Source organism: Perna viridis, chromosome 2, assembly GCF_037379345.1.
Source record: "Perna viridis isolate PV_CMFRI_1.1 ecotype Kerala chromosome 2, ASM3737934v1, whole genome shotgun sequence".
Classification (NCBI taxonomy): Eukaryota; Metazoa; Mollusca; class Bivalvia; order Mytilida; family Mytilidae; genus Perna; species Perna viridis.
Window position 1 is genome coordinate 23,218,580 of NC_142446.1, and position 15,845 is coordinate 23,234,424.

Genomic DNA, 15,845 nt, shown 5'->3' on the forward strand with positions numbered 1-15,845 from the left:
ACTTTATTTATAACTTTATACCTAAATGCGCAAATTTTCTTTATTTCAATGCAAATGATTATCATTCTCTGACAAAAGACATTTTATCCATTATAATTGGTATTTTGTACTCCGAAATTGACGCCAATATCATATCGCATTTTTATCAAGAAAATAGAGAAATAACGGACATTGACCGATTAATACTACAAATTTTAAAGAGTAAAAATGTCAAAAGTATCTTATATAGATTGGACTATTACTAAGAAACAAATGAAGAATTTCCTAGGCGTACTAAAAAAAAATTGGATGTGAAATATGAATAGCACCTGTTGCAGTAAAATTCTGTCCCGTGTTTAACTGTCGGACTGTTACTGCATTTAGATCACTATAGTTCGGATTTATATTCTGAAATAATTCAATTTAAATATTATTCCAAACCCCATTTAAAACTAAAATGGTTGTATTTGCTTTTGTTACTTTGTATGTATGATTATAGTTACTTTATGTTCTTTGTTGTGTATGTCTGTTTTCCATGTCTGGTCTTGGGAAGTTCCGTTGATTACTCTTTTACTAACTATGATTATCTTTCAAGGCAAAAAAAAGAGATCTCGATATAAAGTTTATTTGTAAATGAAAACCAAAATATTTTGAATAAGTCTTGTTTTTTGTTCATGATAAAACATATATTTGTTTTTTGATAATGATTTTGTTTAAATTTAATGAAAAACAAATCTAGAGGGTAGAAACCCAGTCCAGTCCTTACACGGATTAAGTTAGTATTAATTCTCACAATCATTACTACACAGAAAAAAATAATGAGAAATAATGTGAACATAAAACACAAAAGATTATGTTCAATCACAGAGGAAAATGAATAGGATTGTTGTGGAAGTTATCTAACTTAACAATGTTACTTTTACTGAAGAAGCATCTACGTTGTTTAGTTGGCTATGATTGGGAAGTATTTTTGTAATGATGTTGTATTAATCAGATTATTGTTTTGAAATAGAGTGCAAGTTTGCAAATCTTTTCTGTAATGTGTTAACCGGTATTATTAGTAAAACTTTACATAAATGAATTGCACGACATCCAATTTTGATTTTACCAATGCAAGAAATATGCCTATCAAAAAGCCAATGCGGACTAACTTTTTCTCTGTTACAGTGTCTTTCACTTTGTCATGTACCGGTTTTGAGATGATCAAAGTTGATATGCATTTATAACATCGGAGCATTTTAGTCAATTGATGGAATATGAAAAAAATAAAATAAAAGACTTTTTTCACAAAAAAAAAAAAAACAATGCTAAGAACATTTATTTCGATTTTTTTGTAAGCCAAACCCTCCGCGGTAGTTTTGTTTTTTGCTATTTCATGTGAGTATTACAGCGCGGAATGAATGTGTTGCAATTATTTAAAGTTCATCGAATATTATTGTTTCAGTAAAGGTGATCAAAACCATCTGATACAATATTAACTACAAATTATACATGATTGAAGTCCTTTTTAAGCACATCATGACAACACGGCAATCGTTAACGCAAAGTTGCGAATTTGAGACTGTACGAAAGTTGATTATTCGGAGAAGTCGCGAAAAATAACGGATTTCAGATATACAGTATAAGATTGAATTTTATTTATTTTTTTTTTGTTGATACCATCTTGAACATAACCTTTAATTCCCTTATTCAAAAGTTATCTCAATATTCTGTTGTTTATTGGTCATCTGAAAATAAACAACCCAGATGAAAAGTGTCATAATATGAGTATTTTGTCAGATTCTGAACTCGTTCATTATTCACAGTGGAGAATATCATATTTGTCGAAAAAAAAAAAACATCTTTTCGCCGTCTCTGGTTTGCAAATATAGTTAGACTTATATATCCATTTAATTTATATTACATCGTTTTTTTACATGTTTATTAGCTCATGTCCTAGTAGATTCTTTTAAACTCTTTTGATATGTATACATGTGTGTTTAATTTCAAGCACACATCTAATGCTTCATTATCAAATGTCATATAGGTCTCCTCATAATGAAATTAAATGCCAGCCACAGTTAATGGTAGTAGTATCGATTATCCATGTTTGCTATCAACAAATACAGTTGCTTCTTCCATTGATCTTGGGAAGTCATCAAATATCTGCGTGGGTGTAAAGGAAACGTTTAAAATGCGTTATTCTTTATTTTTTGCTGAATTATTTGAAAGTGTACAAAAGTTCCGATTAAATGAGAAACAATAACAAGACCGACTGAAGTTACTGCTAATGTATATGGAAAAAAAGGGTTTGTTGTATATGGAAGTAAAAGAAAATGGGTATGAAAGGACTTCCCTTTCAAGCTTATTTTGTAGTAACACAGCCAAAAAATAATATTTCCATTATTTAACATATCTATCAAAATAACTATGATGTATCAACTCTAAGATACCCAGTTATTTAACTTTTGTTTTATGAAGTAAATTTCATTTCCATTTTCGACGGTTTTTCTTTTTTGCACTTTTCGCAGAAGATGTATTTCTAAAAATGTTTAATTAAGAATGAAAGATAAATGAATTCGAACCAACATCGTTGTATCCACACATCGATAAATATAATAATCTATTGTTTTACTGAAGATTTAATAGTGCTTTGTCTCGATGTAGTAAACACTGGCTGTGTCGACACTAGTTTTTGTCGATAGTAAAACTTCATTGCCTTCTACCTTTGGAGAGATTGTTTAAAGTTTCTGTTTATTCTTTTTAAACAATATATTTTGAAACGAAACTAATCAGGATGAAAGGAACATTACAACATATTAATTTTTGTTGTTGTTTGTTGTGTTTTTATTGTTGTTGATGGGTCACATCGACATTGAGTTTTTCATATTTAAACACCTGTTCATTGTTTTGTTACATGTATCAAAATGTTTTGAAATAAAAAGAGAGTAAAAAAAAACACTTTTATTTTAACTATATGCATGTAATATTTGTGCCGTTATGGTAAGTCATACTTGCATATTTAAACTTTTATATAAAAGATCGGTATGCACATATGTAAGTAACAAACTGATCTTTTTACCATTGGAAATGATTTTCGTTTTTTTATAATTATTCGTTAGGAATAAGGGACCAAAAAGGGGGCAAAACAAGATTTTTCATGATGGCGAGGCAATAACTTGCTTTGAAATTATTCCACAATGTGCCATACCACAAAGGATAAGATTATGATTGACTTTTTGGATTGTGACTTAAGCCATACAGAAATCTGGAACAAGCAACAAGCATTTTACTGATGTGAAGGACAATAACTTCAGTATAAGTTTATGGCTCTCTTTGAAACTGTACCACAAGATCCAATGCCCAGACGATTTATTTTTAGGGTAATTATTTGCTCCATTTAGGAATTACGGACCTGAAAGGAAATAAAATATACCATTTGTTGTTACTTTAGATGTATTATTTTGGTTATTTTTTTTCCTTTGTTGTGTGTGTCTGTTTTTCATGTCTGGTATTTATCCCTGGAGTACATTATTTTGATTTCCACTAGAATCTTGATTCCCTTGATTAATCTTTCCGTTTCTGGGAAAAAAATTCTATTTTAATTAGAATCTTACACTGTGTCAATCCAAATTCAGAGATGTATCAAGTTAGCAAGTTATATCCATACTTGTCTCAACATCTGCGGTCGTATCAAGCTGCGCCATGCGAATCAATTCAATTATATACATACACTGGATATGAAGAGTCTATATTTACATCAATTTATAAATACCATAATATGAAACAACAAGCTTGAAACCATGTATATTCGACAAGAAGTTGTTAATAAATTTTTCCTCATAAGAAAAAGAAATAATACCAATATGAAACACGAAGGGAAATCCACGGACAAAATACATAGTCACACACTACACGAAATAAAAAAGAACAGAAAAAGTAGACACAAAAAATGCAATACTGAACCCCCTCCCCCTAAAAAAAAAAGAAAGAAAAAAAGTTAAACGTCATCTAGTGAACAAATGGTTATTTAGATTATGGAATGGATCCGAGCACCTATATACGCAGACAACTAGGTTCTGGTGATTAGTTTTGTTCAAAATATTTAAATATTTTATTTGATAAATTCCTTATAGAAGCTACGAGTAACGATCTGAAACGTGGCTCCCAGATATGGACTAAAATCATTATTTATGGAAGGCGGAAAAAACACGGATTTATGTCGTTTCGAAAGGGGAAACTATTACCGAATAACATAAAAGAAGTTGTCATCAAAGGTTATCAAGGTAACCAAGATTAGAGCAGAACATTTTCCAAGGATAAGACTAGACAGAAAAATAGAGACACACACACCAAAAAACATTACCCCCCCCCAAAAAAAAAGAAAAAAAAATAATATAAATGTACAAAGTAACAAAAGTAACCCGGACCCCCAAAAATTGGAAGCATTTACAAAATGCGGCTTCCACTGATTTTCGGGGACTTCTTTAAAGTGAAAGAGTAATCAAGGGAACCAAGGTTATAGCGGTAAATTATGTACATGTACTTAAATACTTATACACCTTTTTGGTCGGTCAAACATTTTTAGGGTGTAACCTTAAATCCCTGACAGTGTAGCCAAATCTGTAGTATCCCTTGCCTAAGTTTCATGCTTTTAGAACACACAGTGTCATAAATAATAAAATACTTTGCAGAGATGTCGATTCTCTCGGTTACTGGCCTTTTCTTTTGAATTTGTTTATTCAAATTAAGAACTTATACGGACAATCGCGACAATATTTTTGACAAAATGCTAATAGGGACTTCCACTAAGCAAACACACTTCTTATTTGAGAAGATCTCATTTAAAATTAACCATGGACAGTAATAGGTAACTATATTTGATAATGAACATTTTGTTGACAATCTCATTACATGTTGTTGTAGTAAATGTTAAACCCATGAAAAAAACATGTTATGAAATACGAAACTTATCTGCATCGGTTTTTAAATTGAATGGAAAGAAGGGAAAACTCTTGTCGGTTTGCTCTAATAATTATCATTTAACAATGACATATTAAAACATAATAATTCCCTATAAAATAGCAAAAAAAAAAAACTTAATAAACACCAATGACAAAAATATAAATTTCAATTATAATTCAGTTTAACTCTAATTTCTTCTTTGATCATTTTTAGGGTATTTTTAGGGTATAATAGCCAAATGAATTTTCCTTTTACTGAAAATTTTCAAATTAGTCAACAAATGATTTAAGGTCTTACTGTATGAGTTATACATGGGCTAACAATGTTTTATGGTTGAGCTAACAAACTTTAAACCTACAAAATGACTAGTCCTAGGGTTTTTGCTCCTGTATACTGTAATATACTGTATGGTGTTTGATAAAGCGAAACGAATTAAAGCATATTAAATATGACATTAGAGACTCTTGGTTAACTATGCTATACTGCTGAAATGAAAGTATAGTTCATCATACTGTATCTTTCTAATTATCATATGCAAACAGACATAATTAGATTTCGCTCAATGTGTATCGAATTAAAAGTAAATTTGCACTTCTTTAGTTCATTCATTGATCCATTCATTTATTTGTTCATAAATTCATTCATTCACAAAAGTTTCAGAATGAGTAAAAAACGTTAGGGAATTGTGTGCTCGTCATATTTCGTCGTTATTTGGCTTTTGATATCTTTCTGGACAAAACTGGTTATTATTTAAACTACTTCGTGTTTAATATTAAACAATACACTTCCCTGTCAACAGGCTAATTTGAATCTAATCTAGCAAACGTAAATACTAATTCTGGAAGAAACAATGATAGTAAAATCAATACCTTTAGCTAGGACAGCTGTATACATGATTCATTCATGACCTAAAGTTCACGGTCGTTGTCCCTGGCCTAGTGCCTGATTCATGACACCATCATCAAATATGGATTTTCCAATAAGATACAATTGTAATAAGGATCAAATGGGGTAACAAAAGCACATACAAACACACAGACACACACAAAACAACAACAATCACAAAAGTATTTAAAATGATATCCCGTTTTAATCGTTTTAATATCACTATATTACTGGGAACGGTTACATTTGCTATGGAAATTTTATCAATGAAAGTATTGTTTTTTCATTCATAGATAGTGTTCATTCATTATATTCAGTGAATGAAATATGAGTTGATTTACCGCTGTCGCTAATAGCAACAACATTTTCCTGAAATTGATCTGTATCGTCCAGTGGAAAAACCCGCTCCATTCATAAATTATTACAAAGTAAAATCAAATCAATGTACAAGTAGTAAATTGATTTACTCCGAAAATGTCATGTGGTTTCCGTTGAAATGTTACTAGATGTATATGTAAAAATAATAACAACAGAAAAGACCAACAATAAAAAAAACGACATTCACAACAAGTAAAACCCAACACATTAAATACTCAAGATATTAGAGAATGGAAGTTCTAATTGAATGTCATTTTTAATAAGATTGTACATGCAGTATGCACTAAACAACATTAAGAATTTAAAATTAAGATATCTAACAGTAATTTCAATATTCATACTCATCATATCTTTCTACATCAATATATTTTGGGTGGTTTCACAATATTCTAACATGCATGAATAATAACTCGGACTTTTACATTTTCAATTTAACCATTTGTTTGATTTCTTTTTTCTTTCTATTTTTATTTTTCAGTAATTTTGCATCAATTGTATGCTATTCACTAAACTGATTTTCTTCAGAAAACACCCTTTTTAAGGAGACAATACCTTGTGAATCACACAATTGTCCAGAAAAGATATGAATCAGTGTGGAAAAATATGAATTTTCATCCATTATTTCTAAAATGTTGCTTGTACCGCGATACTTGTCTGACGCTTCAAATTGTCAATAAGTTTTTTCTTTTATATCCTCTTTTTTGGGCGCTTCCTTGAAAAAGATCCTTAATATCTCGTGAATCCCCCACCAGTTTTTTTCTTCAATAAGAAATTAAACAATTTGATTGGACTTTAGCTTTACCAGTATTGATTATTGAATAAACAAACACCCACGCTATGTCAGAGATGGAGCACATTGATCAATGTCTGTTACTACGACCCAATGTCTAAACTTAGCATCATTGCAGTTTTCGAATATATTATAGTAACGAGTAAAGACTAAAGATTTGTTGGGATTAATTGTAACCATAAAGATAAGAAAACAAACAATAATTTTGAATGGTACAACAGCATAGAAACCCGGTGAAGGCGACTATGAGAGTCATGAGAAATTAAAAAACTTTCACATACAAAAGTTTTTTTTATAGATTTTTTAATAAGACAATAAAACTGTGCAAACAACATGACGTGTTCGCATTCAACGAACATTTTTGTCAGTCAAATGATATCAACATCAAACATATATTTAAAAACATATTCCTAATAAAAATAATAATATTAAAAATGAGATCTTATAAAGCGCACAATGTTCGTTTAAATGATTCACATTATGTAAAAGTATTTCACAAATAAAAAGGAATGAAAAGTTGAAAAAGTCAGTCATAGCAATGTAATACTAAGGCAAAAATGACAAAATAAATCTTTACAACAAAACAAAACAAAATATGAAAAATCTTTTCTGGACGCATATCTGCATTCTGGGCCGCATGTTTATAACAAAACACACACATACACACACAACAAAACAAAAACAAAACAAAACAAAACAAAAACAAACAAATAAAACAAACAAAAAAACCCCAAACAAACTAACAAATAAACAAAAACAAACAAATAAAACCCAAGATATTTTAAATGTAGAAATTAAACGTGGAATGTCGCATATTTATCATTTGAATCTCCACTCAACAAACATTATGACATGTTAACTTCTTACTTATTTACACCATGCCAGCTCATGTGTTTACCTGCATCATATCACAAAAGGTTCAATGATTTTGGAGAATGATAAAGTAACATACTTGTAGTAACTGTCCACAAACAATGTTTAGGAAAAATAGACGCTATTCCCAGACAAAAATCATTGCACAAAATGTTGACTAATTCCTACGATGAGAGTGTACTGCCGCCAAAGCGATATCGGCTAATACCTTTTTATGCAGCATGAAAGATTACCAGAACAACTGATAAGCGGCTTTAAAAGAGGCAGTAACAAGAGATCAGCTATGAATTTTATGAGTTATGAATTAAGAGTAGGAAATTCATGCTATTAAGATGATTTATTCATCGTCATATCTATATATTTACATATTTCCCAACTAACAAGCAATCATTACACGATAAAATTAATAGTAATAATAATTATTATTATAACGCATAGATCAGGAATAATCTTGGGTGAAAAATAAAAGTAATTGGAACATGGACCAGTAGCAAGGGTTAGGTAAGCAAGTTGCATGTCATGTCCAATACGATAAAGAGAATTGTGTATAGAATGGTACTCATCGGATGAGATAGTACTACACCAAAACTCTCCGTCTTTTCGTTGTATATATTTCCTATGATAAAAAAGTATCTTATCAAAAATTTAGACGTCTTTCATTTAGGTTCGTAAAACTACTTACGCTCAACTGGAATATGAAGTAATGATTTTAATCTTTAAGTAATTGGTAATTACTAGTGTTGTATACCAGAATAAGTGAGTAAGCACAGAAGAAAAAGTTGGTATAACATGTGCTATGAAATAAAACCAAATTTACAAGAAAGAATGAATTGTTATTACAGATGAGTAAATGAAAAGTTGACGATACGGAACGAAAGGTATCACATTTTACGAAGAGGTTATACTTGTGTCCTCTTCCGTTAAATCCTAAAGAATGTGACATATCCCAGCGTATGGAATTTTCGTCTCTCGACTCATATACTTTGCTAAGAGTAATCAAGGGAACCAAGATTAAAACAACTGCCACCATTACATCGATTTTATAGATATCAGCTTTAAGCTGAACTTAAGCGAGATGTAGGACGTTGGCAGAAGCAGGAAATGTAGAACTTTTTGTACATAGATTCTGCGTTGTGATAACAAAAGGGAAGACGCCAGTAAAACTCCAAAGAAATATGTAACAAGAGTTATTTATAAGGCATTAGGTAATCCAGCAAAACGAGACAAACTATATATTCAGTTTTGTGTGAGGACAGAATGGGCAATGTCAATCTTTTGAATATTTGTCCTGATTTTTTGGATATCTAAATTCCTTAAGTAAACTATTTTTAAATCTGATTTGACTCATTAGTCTATCATAATGACTTTAAACATCTTGTTTCTAAAAAAATGTTTACTGTCTTCTGTGAAGTATGTAGATAACTCAACATACAATTAAAGATGAAACTGAAAAAATGCGAGACCAAGAAAATACTATAAACCACGAAAACCACCAACATAAGGAGGGACTAAGAAATAAAAAGGAACCTTTTTCAGATTGTAAGCGGGGATCTATACATGCATTCAAACTGGCCATTCATAACGAACAGTACTCCTAAAAGTATAACATCCAAACAGTTAATTTTACAGATATAAGAAAGTTTTACCAACACTGTGAACAATGATCAAAGTACCGGCTATTATAAAATCCAGACAATGCCCATGGCAGAGGTACAAAGTACGGATCTGTATTTTGGAGAAAATTTGGGAGCGTGGACCAGGTGCACCAGTAGGGTAAAGTGTCCTCTGCTTTTCTAGAAACACCCGCCGAGTTGCTCATAAAAAGTCAAGTCCATGGTAGACGAAAGATGAAAGGAGTACTATGACATGTGAAAAAATCAGTTCCCATGGTGCAGATGGTTACACCGTAACGATCTCCATTACCAGAAGCCTAATTTTAAGAAGTCTAGCGCGGTACAAAAATTCTGTGTAGTAACGGCTAGCTAGCTTTTTAAAAGATAAGACGTCATTTATATAACAGAAATTGAGATCAAAGATCTGGCTGATGTTCCTTCATTTGGGCCAGATCAGCTATATGGTCAGTGTTATAAGAGTGAAGGAATAGGTCGACAGATAGAGGAGCACAATTTATTCTCATTGGAATACTGACCCTTTGTTGAAAAACGCGTCCACCACACTGGACAAATATGGGTACAATTCCAGCATTTTGAAAGCATTTTCTTCGGTATGATTGGAAGATGATTTGGAATCGTTTTTTACAAAGTATTAGGAATCTCAACAAAGTATTGCAAATCTGTATCAAGGTGTAACGTCTTTTTTTGGAGTAACAACGATGTATAATGTTTTTAGGCGGGATGTTAACTGAGTATGGGGAATAGAAGTATAAAGAGTTGAACAATTTTAGGAATTAATGATCTTGTCTTCTGATAATAAATTTAAATTGAGGGTTTCCAAAAGATCTTACGAATTTGTCAGGATCCACATTGAATTAATACCACTACCAGAAATGGGGTAATTTTAATTGTAATCGTTAATCAGCTGTATTTGATTACATTTCTTCAAGTAATCATTGATCAGCCAAAAAAACTGATTACATGTAATTTAATTTAATCAATTACTTTTCAAAATACCCTGTAAATCTGATTACTTTTTGATTACATTATGATTACAATGGAAATATTAACGACTCAAATGGTATCTATGGACAATACATTATGTCAACAACAACAAACAGAGTAAAATGATTGTTAATCATTCAATGTTTGTGTAATCTTTCATTAGCTTTTTCTTCTTTTTGTTTGAAGATATAACAAAATGTTAATCCAATACGAACAAGTAAAAAAACCGAATAATTTTAATGAAAAAAGATGTGAGAGCTATGAAAGATCCTATACAATTGTTTTAATGCATTTAATAAGAAGTACAAATGTATATACCTAGGGTATGGCTATTTTCTTATATATTCAAATATCCCTTAGGGCATACCTGTATATGAAACAAATGCAATAGTTATTAAAAATTCAAGTGAAATTCAAATTGTTATATTGAACTTATATATATTTGTTGAAAATTAATGTTCTACTTTTTGTATACTTTAAAAAATAATATTACCTGTTAATTTCAAAGAATTTAAGGCCTCAAAAATACAAATAACATAGACAAAATGTTCCAAAACTTTCAATTAATTCATATTGCAAATTCATCGTAATCAGATGTAATCATGATCACTTGTCGATGAGTAATCAAGGGAACCATGGTTATAGCGGTAATCAAAAGAATGTATTCCAGGGACAAAGACCAGACATGGAAAACATACACAACAATCAATGTAATCATTAATTTAATCAATTACTTTCAGAAATTCTGTAATCATTAATTTAATTTTATCATACATTTGACACAGTAATTGTAATTTAATCAATTACATGAAAAGTAATCGAACGCATCTCTGACCACTACGGAAGTAACAAGTGTCGTGGGAAAATTGGAGACCCTCTTTGACAGCTGTAACTATAGAAGTTAAAAGTTTTGAAAGTGGTTTGATAGTTCATTTTGCAGATCCAGCAATGTAGCTTGTTTGTATGGATACTTGTGGAGTTTATGAATCCAGTACAATCATCATCTTTGGTAGAGAGACCAAAAGAGGATAGCACTGATTTATGGTTTTCCGCTATCGGTAGCAGTATAGGTCTTATTACTGCTATTAGTTTCTACGTCTACTTTTGATAATAAACTTTATGTAATGCGTGTTGCAGACAAAACCTTTGTTATTTAGGGCTATGTCTGCTGGTACGACAAATTATTTGTCATATATAGAAGGCACTACTTTAGTAGCATCGGGATCTTTAAAAACTGATGCAGTATTGACACTCATTGACCTACTTAAGATTTTCTTAAGTTTCAAAATTAAAGACCTCACAGTATTTACCCACTACCCTACGATAGCTATTACTTAGGATAGGACTGTTCGTTGGATGGTTTTTTATTTCAAGAAAACGAAATTTCATAGAGAAGATTGAATGATGCTGTTGATTAAAATGTTTATAAACTGTTGGGAATATGTTAGTATTTATTCCCAAACGATAACCGCATATTCGTTTGTTTAATCGTTCTTGCGTTTCACCGACAAATACTAGACCGCATAAGTTGCACTACAATCTACTTAACTTAGATTAAGTTAGCCGATTTACAAATTCAATCATCATGACTTCTTAAGTTAAAGGTTTTGATCATAAGGGTACTAGTGAGGAGTCGGTTATTAGAATGTTGAGTATTTTGTAATTTTTTATTCCACATTTTCATATAGTACAATGTGTTTTGTCACCGTTGTGGTCAAATATATCAGTCCGAGTTGCTCATTTCATTTAGTTTCTTTCAATTCTTTGTATGTATCATTTTTATGCTCTTTGTTGCGTTTGTCTGTTTTCCATGTCTGGTCTTTGTCCCTGGAAATTTACATTCTTTTGACTTCTGCTATAATCTTGGTTCCCTTAATTACTCTTTAAAGTAATAGAAACTGGTTTGATCAGTTTGCACCGGAATAGGTGGTCAGCAGACTGCACGTGTAATTGGGTACACCTCGTTGTCATGACATGTCCATACTAGACGTGAGCGTGCTAAAATTCCCTTCTAGAGATACCAATGCCAAATTTGTGTACAGTCTATATAATTATTTTTATCTCAAAAGTGCAACAACCGAATGACAAACTAAGACTGGTCATGTGATCTGTAACAGAATGACAAACTAAGGCTGGTTATGTGGTCTGTAACAGAATGAAAATCTAAGGCTGGTTATGTGGTCTGTAACAGAATGACAAATTAAGACTGGTTATAGTCTGTACAAACCAAGACTGGATATGTGGTCTCTAGCTGTTCTTGAATTAAAATTAAAAGTATTTTATAGAGTTTCGACATTCTGGTATCACCTCTCTGATGTTTATAAAGGGTACTACTTTAAGGTTTAGATTTAACAAACAAATGCGAAAGTGATACACTGAATCCTAGGGAAAGGTGGACTGTATGTCTGTTATTGTTAAGGTCGGGAACACAGAAAGACTTAGATAATGCCTGGAAATGGGGACTCAGAGGACTATTTACAACACTAAACAAGATCTAGAATCGAATGTTTGGTTTTGTCATTGCAGCGTGCATGGAAAATTAATACAAAAAAAAACTTGTTTACCTTTTTGGCAATCTAGAAAACAAAGCAAAACATGTCCAAATATGATTTTGAAATGCTGAGTTAATTTCTTAACAGTCATTATGGCACATTTTTGTTCTTTCAATGACATTTTTAAAACTACTTTGTACATATATTTTTTTTTTATTTTTGTCTTATTTTTTATTTAACCCATAGTAAATTTTGATTACTAAGAGAGCATGCAAAGGGTTCCGACTTAAAGGTTTTTTTCTTAAGTTTCTGGGTTTTACTTTTCTATCTTTTTTCATCTACAACCAAGTAAACAGTATGTCAAATGGAGATAACAATGAAAATAAAATTGTCTATGATGATGTGCAGATTTATTTTGAGTGGAGATGTGTGTTTGCTTCCATAATATCATAAGTTCTTTGGAAAGATAACAATAATTTATCACAACATTCAGATGTCTCTTTCATGTATTCAATATCTTATTAACCTAAAAGAAGACAGATTTACTCTTCTCGTGAATGTTTCACTTTCTTCATCGTTCCACAATACACTGTATAAAAATTAGAAGCATATAAGGCTTTAGATGAGATCAGACATTTCATCTCATGGTAAATATGCTTTATTATGTGATGTTTATCTTCGACCTCTTCAATCCAATGAGACCACTTTTTAAAGGATGCTTAACAATCTTAATTATATTGAACTTCCTAAGTATTTGGTTGTAATGTCGCTGATAAGATGTTACTCCCTGAAGCAAGTGCATGTACAGCATATGGAAATTTGTAATATCTATATGATTGGCATTTTTATATTTACTGAAATTCTAATAGTGAATTTTGAATACAATTAACATTTGATTTCAATATCTTTTATTTACAAGATCAAAAATCATGAGCTACACGTTATCCTATTAATCTTTCCGGAAGAGTAATCAAGGGAACCAAGGCCATAGCGGTAATCAAAAGGATGTAATCCAGGGAAAAAGACCAGAAATGGATAACAGACACACACAACAAAGAACACAAAGTAATCAAAACCATACATACAAAGCAACAAAAGTAAATGAGCGACTCGGACTCTTCTAAAAACTAGGAGCATGGACCAGGTGCACCGGTAAAAAATCAAAATAAATAATTTTCTGAAATGCATGGATAAAGAGCGATAACCTTGACATGTCAAACACCCAATCGTATATGATAAATGAAATTTGATATTATTCGGTGTCAGACAAGTCTGACTACTGGTTTGGTGAATACGATGGTACCTTATATCAACCAGGAGGTATCCCAATGGCTATACAATACGGAAATAATATCAATCATACATATTGTAAATTTTGCTATGCCGTACACTTGTTTCAATGAGGAACCTATAATCAGCAGCATTAGAATTAGATCCTATATCAAACAGACTTGTTTCTTATTCATATATGTATTATTTGAATTATATTGTGATTGTGGTTGTTATCTACCTTTATAATTCAAATATTCTCAAACTATAAAAGGTTATAGAGGATGTTTGACGGCGATAACGGTCAACAAATCTGTTAAGAAACATTTTTGGACTTTTGATTGAATAGAACCACATTCTATTTGTTTTTTTAGAAAGTTATTGATAAATAATAGACAACTGATCCAAAACATTTTTCATCTTATTTCACGGAAAGGTATATTCTTTTCAGTTTTTATGCAGATTACATGATGTTTTATACTTCTGTAATCGTTTTCATATGAAACTAAGAGAAGTAAAACCAAAAAAGGCAATGAAAAGGCTCAAACACGAACAAAGGAAAAAAGTAAGAAAAGAAACACGAACTAATTACCAATACAAAAGCACATATTGGCTGGATTAGTTATTTTTCGATTGATAAGTACCTTTTTGACAAAATAAAAATAAAAAATAAAGTGAGCAAAACTAAAACAAAACAAACAATAACCAAGCGAACAAACACACAGACTGGTCCCGGATCGCAATATTCAGTATGGTACACATATACAAATATTGCTAGTAGCTAATACCTGGAACGTAGTCCCGGGAACCAGGATAATAAACACATAAATTCAAGTAAAATACAATGTATATGATTTTAACAAGAAAATACAAAAGTTATGATTCCGAAGAATCTTGAAACGTCGCAGTGATTACGACAGTATATATCTGTTTGATTTATATGTCCATTTCAGTTGTTTGTATTATAGAAGCTCCTAGTTTATACAGATTATACTCAATTGAATAAACTTATAGAGTACATTTAATGTAAACTTTGTACATATAGGACAAAAACCTTTTTAGTTAACACATGACTTAAATACGAACGTATAAAGTTTATTTAAGAAAATCTTGCCTGCCTTCAGTCTTTGGTTGATATCATCATACATGCCAAACATTATCTGCACGTCATTTTTTTATTCTACCATAGATACCACAGTTGATGTACCACACTTGATCAAAAAGTCCTTTGTTTCCATCCTATTGATCAATGTTATATTACGGGTAGTCACATCATCAATAAATTTCACATTGTTCTGCAACTGTTTTCTTTCTCTCAAAGGTCTTCTCTTCACAACTGTATTAAAGAACTTAACAATCAACGGTCTACATACTAGATCAGCAGGAAGGAAGTGAATTGCTTCAATATCTCTATCTTCAAGTGTCAAATCCGATTTTACCATCTCAATGAAATCATGACAAATATCTTGTCACGCCATTGTTCATTGTAGTTGTTGCTTGCATTTGCAATCTTTGCAGTTTTAGATGTTTCTTTCAGTTCCTTTTTCATATGGTTTCCATTTGCCTCGAGTTGTTCTTATTTTTTTGTGAGATGTTTATTTTCAATTTATAAAGCAT